The sequence below is a fragment of the Carlito syrichta genome, unplaced genomic scaffold (genome assembly GCF_000164805.1).
Source record: "Carlito syrichta isolate Samal-C Ts95f unplaced genomic scaffold, Tarsius_syrichta-2.0.1 Scaffold296491, whole genome shotgun sequence".
NCBI classification, from domain to species: domain Eukaryota; kingdom Metazoa; phylum Chordata; class Mammalia; order Primates; family Tarsiidae; genus Carlito; species Carlito syrichta.
Window position 1 is genome coordinate 271822 of NW_007240587.1, and position 15448 is coordinate 287269.

Sequence of the window (15448 nt, forward strand, 5' to 3'; positions counted from 1 at the left end):
CACAACATGCTCACAGGGACACATTCACAAGTCCTGACCAGCATGACCTAGCAAGGAGGTCTCTCTCCCTTTTCACATTTCCTTTCAGGATCTCACAATACACATTTACATCTTAAAAGATCATCACCATTTTGCTCTGGGAAAACCCCTGGGTCTTCCTAACAAAAATTTAAATACTCTGAATCAGAGTATTAGGCAAAAAACCCAGGCAGAAAATTCCACAAGGAGAGAGACCATGTTCCAGTTACTCAAATGCAGATATAAATAAGAGAAGAAGCCATAACAGGGTGCAGAGGAGGGTCTTCGAGTCACAAAGCAGGGTGGGACTAGCAGCCAGACCAGGGCTGAGCCGTGAGGGCCTCAGAGTCAGGTGGGACCCACCCCCTCCAGACCATTTGTAAGGGGTCCCAGATGCAAACATCAAAGGACTAAGAGCACAGGGCACCAGGCCGATCAAAGTCCTGGAAGTTCGGACTGAAGTATAAATCAATGCTGGTTAAAGCTGAAAAGTAGAAGTACGTTGTTTTTAAACAGCCCTTGGCATATTTAGTTGTCTACAAATATTCCATTTTGCCTTTTAGAAACAATCATTCTGCTCGATCAGAGGGGAACAGTCAGTACACAATCTGTTTTCACACTGGGATCAGTTGGTGCCTAGATCCCGTTTTCCCATAGAGAGATTACACTGGCAGGACAGCCCTGACACCAGCTTACCCACAGTGCCTGGTCCTGCTGCGCCCATCCATTGCCTGGAGGTCTCATGGGAAAGGCTTTCTGAGTTCCTCCTTCGGGGCTAGGAGCATACTTTCCTTCCTGTAGCCACAAGACTGGCCTTGGGGACAGCCACCTTCTGCTCAAAGCCACCATGGGTTCCCCTGAGGCCTGACAAGAAACTTCAAATGGCTGGTACAGAGGGAAATGGGACTGGGGGGCATGAAGCATGAGAACTGGGCTTCCTGGCTGGGCCCATGTGTGAGCCCTGAAGGTGGGAGGCTGAAGGAGAAGCGGTGACAAACATGCAAGGGGGAAAGTGAGAGGCAGCGACAGCCTGTGCCTTGGAGGAAGGAAGTCGGGGGAGGGGAGCAGATATACCCACAGTGCTGGGGAAGACAGGAAAGTCAAAGCAGAAACAAACGCCTACAGGGAAAGAGACACTATCCCCGGAACAAGGACTTACATACAAGATAGAGGTTTATAAGAAACCAGGAAGAAGGAGCACGGGTTTTCCAGCTGAGGTCAGTGGAGAAGTGTGGGTCACTCTCATAGCTACCCCTCTGGGGCAGCCGTGTGTGCATGCCCATGACATAGCAAATAGCTTTATTAACAATAAAAATGATGACAGTAAGAATAAACATGCAACAAGTAGCTACTCTTTAGCAGAGCCTTCGTGTTTCTCTCTTTAAACCCTGCTGACAACCCTGCAGAGTATTAAGATACCCATTTTACAGGTAAGGACACTGAAGCTCATCTTGAGAGGTCTCATTCCTTGCCAAAGCCTTGCTTGGCCATTAGGTGTCAAGTGAAGGTGTCCCTTCACTTTAGGAAGACTGGATTCCCGTGCTCCCTGGCTGCTTACTCACCCCGAGCCTCACCCGTGTAGTGGACTCTTGCCTGAAGCAAAACAGAGCAAGCATGGATTCCTCAGAAGAAATGCCAGCAATCGACACTGGTTTTACTGCCCCATGATGTGAAGAATGTCATCTTACCAGTCCCAACTGCACCACTGGGAATAGAGACGTTTTCTTTAACCCAGGTCAGCAGAGTGCACACTGGTCTGGCAGATGTGGGCAGCGGGATGCCCACCCCATCCCGAACACCTCCAGCAGGACTTCATCTGGCAGAGCAATGCTTTGTCATGACAGGCCACTAGATCCCAAGTATAGGCACGAATAAGTATGTTTTGACTTCCCCTCACAATCCACCTTCACTGCACCGACTGGTGGGGAAGAACCAGCCCCTTGCACAACCATGGGGACAGAGAAAGACTAGGTCCCAAGAAGGAATCTACACGGCTGTGGTTTGGCTGTGGCAGTGGAGCTGGGCCCTATCGGAAGAGCACATGTCAAAGACCCAGTGGCCACCCTGGCAGACAGTGTCCTATCTGCAGCAGACAGCCTTGACAGCATAGTCACACCACTCAGAAGGTGACATCAGAAATACTAGGGTCTACAGCTATACCACCCTGTACACACCTGATGTCGTCAGAAATAATAAAGGAGCGGAAACTTCCTCAACCACATTCGAGAAACTGTTGATTTGCAAACATTATTTATCCATCAGTCCTCTAGAAATGAATAGATGAGATGTGGCTCCAATTTTCTTCTACCAATCACAAGACAGATAATGTCCACATTCAAAACGTACCTCCCATAGATATGCGGGGCACTGCAATAGTTGGATCTGCCACCTCACGGGAGGACATGTCGGTGGCAGCTGTTGTCTTTCAGTTGTGGGTTGGGTGGACCATGTACCAGGCACAAATCTCCTGGTACCAGCAATGACCTTATTCCTGTTCTGACACCCAGAAGAGCAGCCAAGGGAGCAGGATGCTGCCATGATGAACAGCTTAACTGCACTATAGTTTAGTTAAAATTAAATAGGTTGAAAATCTACTAGCAACATGCCTCCCAAGTGACCCAAACCCATCATTTGATCAAGATGCATCACAGAGATGAGCCCTTTAGAGGGACAGACATGCCAGCTCACTGTGTGTGGGGACCCAGAAGACACAAGCCTTCAGGGCACAGAGGAGGGACGCAGAATTCCTGCCGTCACCCTGCTGGCAGGGAAAGAAAACCGATGGAGCACTCAGAAGGGGTGACTGTGTGGGGTCCCGTAAATGATTATGGGCAGGCTTACAGACACTGAGGAGGGACTGTGAAGTGACCTGGGACCAGCAAAGATACACCCCCACACACACACATACACCCTGCCCCCAGGTCTGTAGGGGAACAGGGCAGCATAAGGGCAGACCCTGGCACAGAGCTGGAAAAGAGGATTGTGCACAAGAGTTGTGAGCTCAGGGCAGGCAGTCACTGCCACAGCTCTGTCAGACAGAGAGATGGCAGGGGCAGAGAGACTTTGACATAAAAAGCATCTCAGCCCCATTTTATTGGAAAAGAGAAGAGCTTATCTCATTTTAACTAAACAAAGTTTACCATGGGTTCTTGGTAACACACTAAAGCAGTATCAGATTCCTTCCAAAGTTGACCTCAGGTAATTAAGTTTCTTTATTTAATTAGATAATGCTAATTTGTGACCAAAAGATGCTCATGTTAAGGTTTTAAGAATAGCATTAAGTATGTGTGCCCTTGTAGCTTGTCATTAGGAATGACACTCTGGAATGGTACTATGGCCTCTTCAGATACATGTGTATGAGCTTTTAATAAGCTAGCTGGCAAGAAACTCAGCCAGTAAGTATAAATCACAATTAAATAAATACTGAACTGCACTAATGTGCATTTTTATTGGCTGTTATGTCAGAAAAGGTCAACATCTGCAACTCTCCTCAGAAGATACTCCACAGTCTCTGCTCTCCTCCCAAGATGAACAATAACTCTTGCCCATAAGGTTTACAACGTCCTCTCTTGACTGTTTTCTTTCTGGGTTGGTTTACTCATGAAAAATGGGACAGAAGACAAAGCCAAGGAGTCAGAATCAGAGACCTCTATGCACAGGGCCATGCTCTTCATAAGAAGATTAGGGAGATGGTGAAACATCTTATCATCTTGACCTACATGCTGGTTGGAGTGGGAAAAAGTTTTCCAATATTCAAAATGACGTACCAGACCTTACATGGGTTTGGGCCCTGATTTCACACTACCTTTGTGGTCCAAAAAAATCTTGGCTTAGAACTTTATTTAAAATAGACTTCATGCAGGAGCCAGACTGAAGCAAACACAAATATTCTCCGGAGGAAACACTCTCAACCTAGGTCTGTGGGTTCCCTGAGTACCGCTGATCATGAGTTCATAACAAAAAGGTTTTTAGCATCACAAAACTCATGAAGAAACAAGGTACTGTGAGCATTAAGCAGGAACAACAACCAACAGCATCAAACCTGCAAAACGCAGATGTTAGAATTATTGAATACATATTGTTAGATTAGAACAACCGCCTCCAGGGCCGGCACCTTTCTCTCCCTGTAGACAACTCTTAGAGAGAAGCCAAAGCATCATGAGAAGGTGGCTTTATTGGGTGGATTCAGAGTAAGGGAGTAGGTTAAATGAGCCCTCTGCAGGGATCACAACCTACTTGTCCCTCCTGCCAGTGGACCAGGTCACCCAGACACCCGGATCAGGCTCCATATTTGACAGGGTTGGGATGGCACTACCAGTGTAGACCTCTGGATCTCTGTGCTCACTATCACCCAGGCTCACTAACCCCTCTTCCTGCAGCAGGCAAACCTTCAGTCAGGAGGGTGATCAAGTCTGGCAGGCCTGACACTCTCTCCAAGGTCATCAGACATCTGCTCATCTCTGGATTTTATAATTTAGATCTCAAAGGACACTCTTACAACCTTAATAATTTCTCACTATAATCACCAAGAACCAACATGTTTTATTAAATTTGTGGTGGAAAAATATCTATGTGGTAAAATAGTAGCATGGAATAAACCCTGCCTTTGAACGCATAGAGACAGACTGAGAGACATAGAGCAGAAACTTCAGTGGGTCAGCCATAAGAAACCATACTTCCAGAAGAGCCCTCAAAGAGCCCAGTTTCCCTTGTGGGCACACCAACCATCAAAGTAACCATTTTGTCTACAACTAAGTAAAAAACCATCTTCACATCACAAATTCAACAAACTTAGCTAGTTATCTAGTTTCTCATGACACCAAGAATAGTCAGAAGGAAAATTCTGGTATAAAAACAAAACATTACCGTTGTTTGGTGCTTCACAATTCACAAAACTCTGTCTTGCATTTTCTCCAACAATACATGCAATGAATCTCTGAAAGGGAAGCAAAATTTACTATGGTTAAAACATGGCCCCCTCCTTTGTAGCCATGCTGAAAAATATCTCAGAGAACAGCTGTTCCACAAACTCATTTCCTTTTTCACATACTTGAAACTCGGAGCTTTTCAGTTCTCATCATACTGTATGATTTTGGCATGTGAAATTTAGCAACAATAGACTAAACCAGGCAAATAATTTAATTAATAAACATGACTTCCCTTTCTAGTAATATAAAAGCTCTTGGCTTGGAAAGCACAATGAATTCTTCTCATATGAAAGAGAAAGTATATTCCCAGGGGTTTTATTTTACATCCACAGATAGAAGAGATTCCATGTTATATACCATGAAATCTTAATGTTTTATAACCAAGTTGTAAAGTGCAGCATTTAAAAAACTGTGCTGAGACTGAAGTCCACACAGAATCCCCCCCCATGCTCTGCTCACTGTGGAAGCACAAAAGCATCTATGGGGAAAGGGAAGCAAACATTAGGCCCAAAGATCCCAGCCTGATCGATTCCAACTACACTTAAAAGAGAGATTGGACTGGGCAAGGTGGCTCACACCGATAATCCCAACACTTTGGGAGGCCAAGGTGGGAGAATTGCTTGAGCCCAGGAGTTTGAGACTGGCCTGTGCAACATAGAAAAACCCTGTCTTTACCAAAAATACAAATATTAGCCAGACGTGGTGGCACGCCCCTATAGTTCCAGCGACTCAGGAGGCTAAGGTAGGAGGATCACTTGAGTCCAGGAGTTTGAAGCTGCAGTGAGCTATGATTGTGCAACTGCACTCCAACCTGAGAGATAGAGTAAGACCCTGGAGAAAGAGAAAGAGAGAGAGATTTATTTTGTTGACTTGCCACAGTTTTATGGACAATTTGATTACACTAAGTTCTTCCTGGAGTTCTCATGATTTGTCCATCCTGTTGCCATAACCTTGAGCATCATCATCAATACATTGACTATATGCCTATGGCGCACTGGCTCCCTGATTGTGGGGTGTAAAGTGCATTGGGGAGCCCTGTTTCCTACAGGCATCTGCACAAATGCCAAGGAAATATCCAATAGAAACACAGGGTTATTGGTGTGATGAGAGAAAGTGAATCAAGTGGAAAGCAAAGAAGTTGTCTTCTTAGGTAGGTGACAGAAGGAAGAGCTGTGGTTAGCTGGCCCAGTGGCACTTCAGAGCTGTGAAAGCTGCCATCAGGCACAAGTTCTCAAGCTCGTCTGGGTGACAGAACCTCTGAAAATCAGGGTGTTTGTCTCACATCCTTCAATGGCTAGAAACAGATGCCCTCTCAGCCACACTGAAGCTTCTAGAAATGAAGAATGTAGAGAAAGGATACAGGGCATCCTGAGGAATTGCAGTGAGCAAGGGAACGGTCAGCACCGTGAGATGCTGGGCTCCTTGGGGCCACGTGTCTCTCCCGACCCCTTCTCTGCTCTCATTGCCTGTGGACCAGATTTCTCCTCTTTAAGGTAAAAAACCAGTGGTCTGAGTCCCCTATAAATGTCTCCAACTAAAAAGAAACAAATTCCATATTGGGCCACCTTCCTTATTTTGTCACACTTTTAAAATCTCTTACAACTGCCTATACTCCATGACTACTTTTTCCCTAATCTAGCCCACATCTCTCTCCCAAGCGTCAAACCAATACCCCCTCCTACCTCAGATTCCTGGCCTCAACCAATCATTTTAACTTGAACTCTGCTCCTCCCCCATTATTCCCTCAGCTCGGCTCTAAGACCACAGTCCACCTAGTTGCTCCATCCAGAGCCCTGGGAATCGCCTTCATTCCTCTGTCTCCGTCATCTTCAGCATCTGCTCAGTTCCTACTCATGTTGATTCAGTCTTCTACACATATCTCGAGTCTTCCCTGAGTTCTTCATTCCAAGATACAAGCCCTCAGCATTGCAGAGCCTGTACTCCCACAGCAGCCTCTGTGCTGGTCTCCCTGCCTCCAGACTTAGCAGCCAGTCCCTCTGACAGGCCACCTGCTCCCAAAGGAAGCCACTGAAAATGCCAAGCCGATCATGAGATGACCCATAACACAATGGAATAACCTCCACTGTCTACAGCAGTGTCTGATATCTCTCTAAATCCTGGGTTTCTTACATCTTTATAAAGATACAAGCCCTTCTCCTGGGGAAAAAAACATGCATGTACCTGTAAATACTACATTGTTGAACAAGCACAATTTATGGATATAGTAATACAGTAATTTGATGTTGGATCCCACCAGCCCTTCAAATTTACACTGGGAAGCTGAATCTTCTCCTGCCTCTGAGTGAAATGTAGGCCATGTTCCATCAGTATTCCGGTTACTTTCCAATTGTAAAAGTGCCCATGTCCGTTAGTAATTAAAATATCCAGCATAGTGACTCAAAATGTGCAGTTTCACTTGCTGTCATACTTCCGTGCCAGCCCATGCCTACTGTGGGCTAGGCACCTGTCTGGGAAGTTGGGTCCTTTCTCTCTCTTTTCCCGTGGTATACATTCAGCCAGAAACTCCTTTGGGGGTGGGATTGGTACTCACAACACACCAGTAACTCTTTTCAAAATTATCTCTTTATCTCCAAGCTCTTTTCTATACTCTCAACGTGGGTGACAGGGTAAGAATAAGAAAATCACTTTTTTTTTTCATCATCTCCTGCACAGTGGCCTTGAACTTCACTTTGAAACATGACAACCATTTTCCGGGGTTTCTTTTGAAGCTGAATATAATGGATCTACTTTAATATCCTGCTCCACAGCATTTCTGAGAACCCACAAAACATGAGCCCCATCCTCTCCAAGGGATATCTGCCACAGATCCACACATCCTCTGAGCCCCAGAGAGACACCCAGAGGCATAGGGCTGTCCTTTGCACCTTCACCTCCCTTTTCCTTGTCTGCCAAAATAATTCTCACTCATTGTTTTGTACTCCAAGTAGCACCTCACCCAGAAGGATTCCCTGACTTCTTGGGTTCAATAGAGCATAGATTGCACTACACTGTGTTACTGCTTTATTTCTCTGTCTCCCACAATAGATCTGTACTCCTGGAGGGCAAAACCATATTCTTCGTAACCTTGACGTTTATTACAGGGAATATATATAGGAGGTATTAGACAAATAGTGACTAGTGGGTGACTAAATGGCCCCAAAGAGAGCATAAGTAATGGTGTGGTGCACTGTCAAGTTGTGGAATGCTTTCTACAAGATGCTCTCAAAATGAAGGAGAACATTCTATGTTGGACTCTCATTCGTGAGTGATGTTCCAGATCAATACCACTTTCCTTTAAGGTTTACACTGCTTATAAGAAATGTCACATCCTTTTTTAGTTACATATAAACTTAATTCAAGCTGAAATGCAACTTCTCTTGAAATACCACAATGCTGTTTAGGACAAAATCTGTCCCACTCCTTCCTAACCCAAAACACTTGTAAATAGGATTATAAGTTTCGTGCTGCCAATTTGGTTTGATGGTGTAAAAGACCCAAGAGATGGTCCATATGCTATAGGATAATTATTGTGCTAAAGCTAGTTGGGAAATTTTCCAATTTTTTTTTTAGGCTGTGTTGCCTCTTCATAAAGAGGTGCATCAATTTTGAATACAGGGGATCCTTGTCTCCTGCAATTGCTGGAGTAAATGAGAGGCACAAAGGCAGGCATGGATGGGAAAGTGCAGCCTCAGAGTGCCCACCACTGGCCACTCCCACTCACTAGACACTAACTCCAGAGGGGCTCTCTTTGGGGATTGGCTACAAGGTTGGATTCTTCAGCTGGATTCTATCATAGTGCTCTGCATGATGTTGCAAATTAATACAGTGTGCTCAGGCAAGTCTGTCTACAGCAATGAGGGGCCAGTCCATAAAATGACTGCCTCAGACAGGATGAGCTCTTTCTCTTCCCACATGGGAACAGCAAATTATGAAATCTTGATAGCTACCTCATCTCCACACCAACAGGAAGGTCACACCCAGTGATGTGCTGGGAAGTGTTTGACAATTCACTCCTTGGGAAGAAAAAAAAAGCCTTAATTCATAGCTCTTGCTTATTTCCATAGTGTAAATACTCCCATCTTGGCTGATTGGAAACTGCCAATACAATGTCACTGAACATGGACTTGGTAGGAGACAGGTGTAATTGGCTCCACTTGTTGGACCCTAAATTTTCATCGCCAAGAGGTACCAATGATTATCCTATTGCTTATCCACTGTACCAGCATTAAGCCCCTGCTGTGTACATGGTACTGTGCTGAGTCACACAAAACACAGAGCAGGAGTTCTCTACTAGGTGCTAGGACAAAAGCAATCTGTTACTCAAAATAAAGTACCAAGTACAGAAGCACTGACCATTTGAAAATACATAGATATTTTCCCTATAATAAGGTGATGCAATCCTTTTGATTTATATATACATTTCTGAGCAGGAGAGAAAGAAGCGGAATTCCAGCTTTTACATAGGGGAATTGTCCAGAAACCTGAATAAGGCTATGGGAGTAGTCAGACAAAGGGTGTTTCACTTACCACATGTTTTGTGGAAGGAAAAAAAGGCTAAAACTGCTGGAATTAACACATAACACTGCCATTTGACTGTTATGGCAATGTTTTTGCAGCAAAAGTAGAAAAAGACTAAAAGTTAAGACGTTAAAAATGCAAAGTAAGCCTCACTTTTATTTGTATACCCCATAAAGAGAAAAAAAATTATTGCAGAGAGGAAGGGGAAAGAGATATGTTTTCCACAGTGATATCAGATAATAATAAGGACAATTAATTCTGTTTACATGTCAGTTCAGAAATGGGATTAGAAAAAGAACCAAGTCAATAAAGGTTCGGGTGTAAATATATAGAAATGCTGACAAGGAGCTGTACAGTGATATGTTCCCAGATGGCTTAGCTCAGATTCCTCCAGAAAGTAGAGTCATCTGTTTTAAGTACTTGGACACAAATGATTTAATTGCTTACTATAAAGTTATAGTAATCAAGACTGTGATATTGTGTAAAATTAGATATGTAGATCAATGGTGAATAGGCTCTAAAAACTCTCGAAACAGGCACACACATGCAGGATCAATTAATTTTCCACAAAGACATCAATATAATTCAATGAGAAAAGGATAGTCACTTCAGTAAATGGAATTGGAAAAATTTGAATAATCATGTAGGGGAAAAAAATAAACCGCAATCATTACTTTGTCCCACATACTAAAATTCATTCAAAATGGATCATAGACTTAAATGATTAAATTATACAACTATTATGGGAGAAAATGTTTTGTGACCTTGAAGTAGGCAAAGATTTCTTAGAACCTGAAAAGCACTAAACATTAAAAAAAATGATTGATAAACTTGGACTTAATCAAAAGTAAAACCAGCTGCTCTTCAAAAGATACCCATAAAACTGGAGGCAAGTTACAGACCGAAAGAAAATAGCTAAACAAGACTAGTGTTCATAATACAGAAAGAATTCATATAACTCAATAAGAAGACAAGTTACCTAACAACAAAATGGACAAAAGACTTAAACCCACAATTCTTTTAGGTGCATGAATGGCTACTGAGCAAATGAAAAGGTTCTTGAATTATCATCAGATAAATGCAAAGTAGAACCTTTTTTACAACTTCTGCAATAACTAAATATAAAAGCACAGACAATGCCAAGTGTTGCCAAGAATGTGGAGCAAGTAGAATTCTCACATATTGTTGGTGACCATGTAAAATGTGCAACCATTTTGGAAAACTGTTTTGTATAAAGTTAACCATACATTTACCATAAGATCCAGCAATGCTACTCTTAGGTATTTACCCATGAAAGATGAAAATATATGTATACACACACACATATACACACACACAACTTGTACATAAAAACTCATAGAAACTTGTATCATAATATACTAGAACTGGAAACACAAGGCCCATCAAGGGTGAAAGTATAAATGTAGCATTTTCACACAGTATACATAGAATACAACTCAATAATAAAAAGGAATAAACTACAATAGAGACAATGCCAGAGATGAATCTCAAAATCATATTCAGGGTAAAAGAAACAAGGCACAAAATAAGATATGCAACATAATCCCATCTACAAGAAGTTCTAGAGCCTAAGCCTGCAATAAAGATTCTTATAGCCACGACCAGAAGCATAGGCTATCCAGGCCTGCCTTACCCTGAGCTAGAGTTTCCAGGTTTAGCAAATAAAAATAAAGGATACTCAGTTAAGTTTCCATTTCAGTTAAACCACAAATAATTTTTTAGAATAAGTGAGTCCTATGCAATACCTGAAACAAGCATAGCACATACATGCATGGGACATACTTATGCTAAAAATGATTCCTTGTTCATCTGAAATTCAAATGCAGCTAGAGGACCTGTATTTTTTCTGGCAACCCTGCACTGAGCCACACCGTAGCATCCTGCTGGCTTTCCAAGGGCAGGGCATCTACTGATCAAGACATTCACCAGTCTTACCCCCAGCCACTTCTCAAGAAGAAAGGAGAGCTCTACCACAGCCCAGTCCCAGCACACAACCCCTGTCTATGCTTGGGGCCAGTTTTGCCCTTGATTTCTCCAAGGACCTCTGCCATAGGAGGGTGGGAGGATGCAAGTCTTGCTTTCCATCCAAGGTCAGGGGTTGGGCCCCCACCAAAAGAGGGCACAAGGTTGCCCCTGCAGCCATGGACAGAGCCCAATCTCTGACTCAGATCCTTTTAACCACAGTATTAGTATTTCAAATTGTGAAAACGTGTCATCATTGTGCTGCTGTTTCATTTTGGTAATTTGTGTCTGTTCTGCTTTTCTTTTTAGGAGACATCTAAACCTCCTGTTACTTTGCAGAACACACTCAATAACAGTTAATCAAGTTATGGATTATGGCCACACAAAATTTTTAGCAAATTTCCAGTAAGTCGAATACCAGGTGTGATGTGTGCTCATATTAACCACCCTGCATGAGAAAAGGGTCTGGTCTATTTATATTGCTTTTCACACTAGAGAAAAAAATTCTCTTTGAATCAAACCTGTTAAGAGTTGTTTGGGGAATTATTTTTAAAAGAACTATTCTTTTTAGAATATGTACTTTCAACATAAACACTTTCTTACTAGGTTATTTTTATTTTTCTAGCCTGGCAACTAAAAAAGCTGCAATCTGCAAGGCTGATTGCTTAAAAGAAGCAAATTCACTTGCTTGAAAGAGCATGAATACACATTACTGAAAGAAAACTAAATTTGATAAGTAAATGATACCTTTAGGAGAAAGTGTAGAAAATAATAAAGTTATAAAAGGGAGAACATTGATTATAAAATTCATGTGCACTTTCCCTCCCTCTAGTCCCCCACATAAAATTACTAACCATGGATCATAAATAACAGTAGCAAAAAGATAAAAACATAACATTGAAAGCAGCACAGGTAAAGAAGCAAAACTTGCAGAAATTAAACCATTCGGAAGGATGGGTTATCCAAATCTCATTGTGTCCAGAGATATTCAAAGGGAGTCTGCACATGTTGCACTTATGCAGGGATGGTCCAATGTAGAAGTGAGGTTAAGACTTTGGGGTCATTGGTTAAGACTATAATAAAAATTGTGAACCTACTTCCTAGAAAATGGCATACACACCCATAAATGTATAGACCATTTCAAGAGGTTTAGACACTGTCCCAAGCTTATCCATGGAACCCAGATTAACTATCCTTGTGCTAAGCAAAACCAACACCTTCAACAGTCCCTGCTTTCTTACAGCTCATCTCCACCAGACTGTCACACTGAGAACTGAGGCAAGCTGCCCTGGTGCTCAACCAGGACCTCCTCCTCCGTTCTATCAGCAGGTAATAGTTTGGGTATTCCATTCCTGGTGTTCCTAGAATCTGATCATCAATAGTGGAATGCTTGCCGTGGTATCACACGGCCAAGTAACATCATGTTTTACCCAGTGAGAGACTCAGGGCAGAAGAGGGGCTGAGATCCTCTGACACAGAGAGGCAGCGTGGAACCCCAAATATGCCACTTCACACAGGAGCCAAGGCATGACCCTTGATCTCTTTGAGTTTCTGTGTCCTTATCTGTAAACAGGGATAATAAGGTGGAGATAATAAGGTGGAGACCACCTTAGGAGCAGCAATGAGGACTAAATGATATTTTTTCGTATATAAAAGGGCCGGACATTCAGGAGGTTTTCTAGAACAAGAGGCCAACTATCAAAACTGCCAAATGGTTCAGATACATTGATGTCTGCTTTTTACCATTAGTTTCACTCCACATCTGCATAGGGATTTACAAACTGCAAAGCATTTCCTTTGGAAAGTCACTATTGATAACTCATTGTTACCTCACAATCAATGAGATAGGAAATTGATTATTATTCCTGCTTTACAGATGAGAAGACTAAGTCTCAGGTTAAGTGAGTTGCTTTTCTTGACTCCCAAACCTGGTACCTTCCTTCAGAACCAGATCACCAGGCAGAAATCCAGAAATTGAAGGTCGCCAATGTTCCCTCCTCCAGATACAAAGACATGGGTTACCCACAAGCTTCCAACTAAGTTCATGGACACCCACATCAGTCTTCCTGCTCACAGCTGTGGTCCTCCTGCTTTTCCCATACAGAGCCCTCAGAAAGAGTCCTGCCGCAGTTGCCATAATGAAAAACTTCGGGGGAAAGGCACCCTTCGTTGGCTTCTTTTTCTTTCCTCTCTCACCTTCCCACCTCCTTAATGGTGCTTTCTGGGATTGCCTCTCAAATAATCTACTGTCACTCAATTGCTTGTCTGAGGGTTTGCTTCAGGAACCCAGTCTAAGACAAAGGAATGAGAACATTTAGTAGGTTGCACTCTAGGCTCATGTTTCTTCAATGGACAAGAGAAAAGTGATAGAACAAGGCAGCCCAGTTCAGGTGCCACCCCACATGCTGGCAATGGAAGAAGAGCTAATGCATTAATGATCAAAAGGAAATCAGAGGTTGGCCTCTGGACCAGTAGACCAAGCACATGGACACTCTTCCCTTGATGTGCGACCCTCTACTCAGATGCTGGCCTCATCCTGTGATCTATCTTTGTGGAGCTCTATCCAATGCACAGCAGCAGACTTCTGTTTACCTTGGATGCAATGCCTCTGGGCACTAGGCCTGCAAAGGTGTTGAGTGGATGGCGGCGAAGGAGAAGACCATCAAGACACTTGGGAACCTATTTTCCAAGTCATCAGGGTAATGTTTGCCTTGAGATATCCCTGCCTCTCACATATAGTACTTAAGCTCCTGTTCATGGCTTTGGAGGGGACAGCTTTGGAGGGTTTAGGACAGTGGGGAGGTAGGAAGAAGAACTCTGACTTCAAAGAAAGGAGACACAATAATGAGGCAGCATGATGAGAAGCCACATGGGATCTGAGAGTGCTGCCGGGTAACGTCATGGCCTAAACCCTCACTTACACTGCCAGAGCTGTGGAACAGACATCTGTCCCTCCCCCAGAAGATGGGAGGGGAGCACCAAGTTTTCTTCTAAAAAAAAAAAAAAAAAAAGGCCCTCCGTCTCGCTTTCCATGAGACGTAGCACCGAGCAACACAGCCCACGAGAGAGATGCCGGTGGCCGTGGGTCCGTACGGATAGTCCCAGCCTAGCTGCTTCGGCGGCGTGAAGACGGGCTTTAAGATTTGCTGCGCTGTGGGCATGGCACCTTTTCCTGTCTCAGGATCGGAATGCCAGGTCGGGAGCTGATGGGCAGCATCGGGAAAACCATGATGCAGAATGGCGGCACCTTTGGCACGTTCATGGCATTGCATATGGCAATATGCATATACATATTGGTGGAGAATACACGAGTGAATACAAGCATCAGGTGATTACACGCCCTGCACAGTTCTCCCTGGATTTCCTGACAGTTGTGTGTTCCTTCCAAATCAACTTCCTATTGTCCCTATCACTCAGCTCCATGCCATACTCAGAACCTGTAGAGAAATAGACAAACCCAGCTTCACACGGTCTGTTCTCTTATATATGGAGAACATTTGGGGATATTACCACATCTCAGGATCTGTTCAGCTCTGAGCTTCTGAATGCTTCTTGTGCTGTCACTCAAAATTCTGATATAAATATTTTTATATTGCCAGTAATTTTCAAAATTAACTACATAATGGTTGTTTATTGGCTGATACTACAATTTATTTGGCTGTTCTCCTAATATTGAATGTCACTCCTTTACGGAAAATAAATTTATACAAATAGATCTCTTCCCCCTTAGGAGAGATTTCTAGAAGTAAAGAGATTATAATATTCTAAATCGCTTCCTGGGTGGGGGAGGAGTTAATTATTCTTCTGATTACTCATGGGAGAGAGCATTTTTTTTCACCTATTTACTAATTGTATTTATTCTTGTGGAAATGTTTGCTCATAATCCTACCCATTTACGTACTGATTACTTGATGTATTTTTAAATCAATGTATATGTATGTTGATGTAATATGGATACTTATCTGTGTGTTTTTATGTAACCTTTTCCCCAATGTAAGTTA

General features: G+C 43.0%; 1 pseudogene; it reads left to right on the forward strand.

Moving 5' to 3' along the window:
• The first annotated feature begins 14516 nt into the window (after nucleotides 1–14516).
• On the forward strand, nucleotides 14517–14779 carry LOC110595353 (annotated as a pseudogene).
• Nucleotides 14780–15448: the final 669 nt, after the last annotated feature.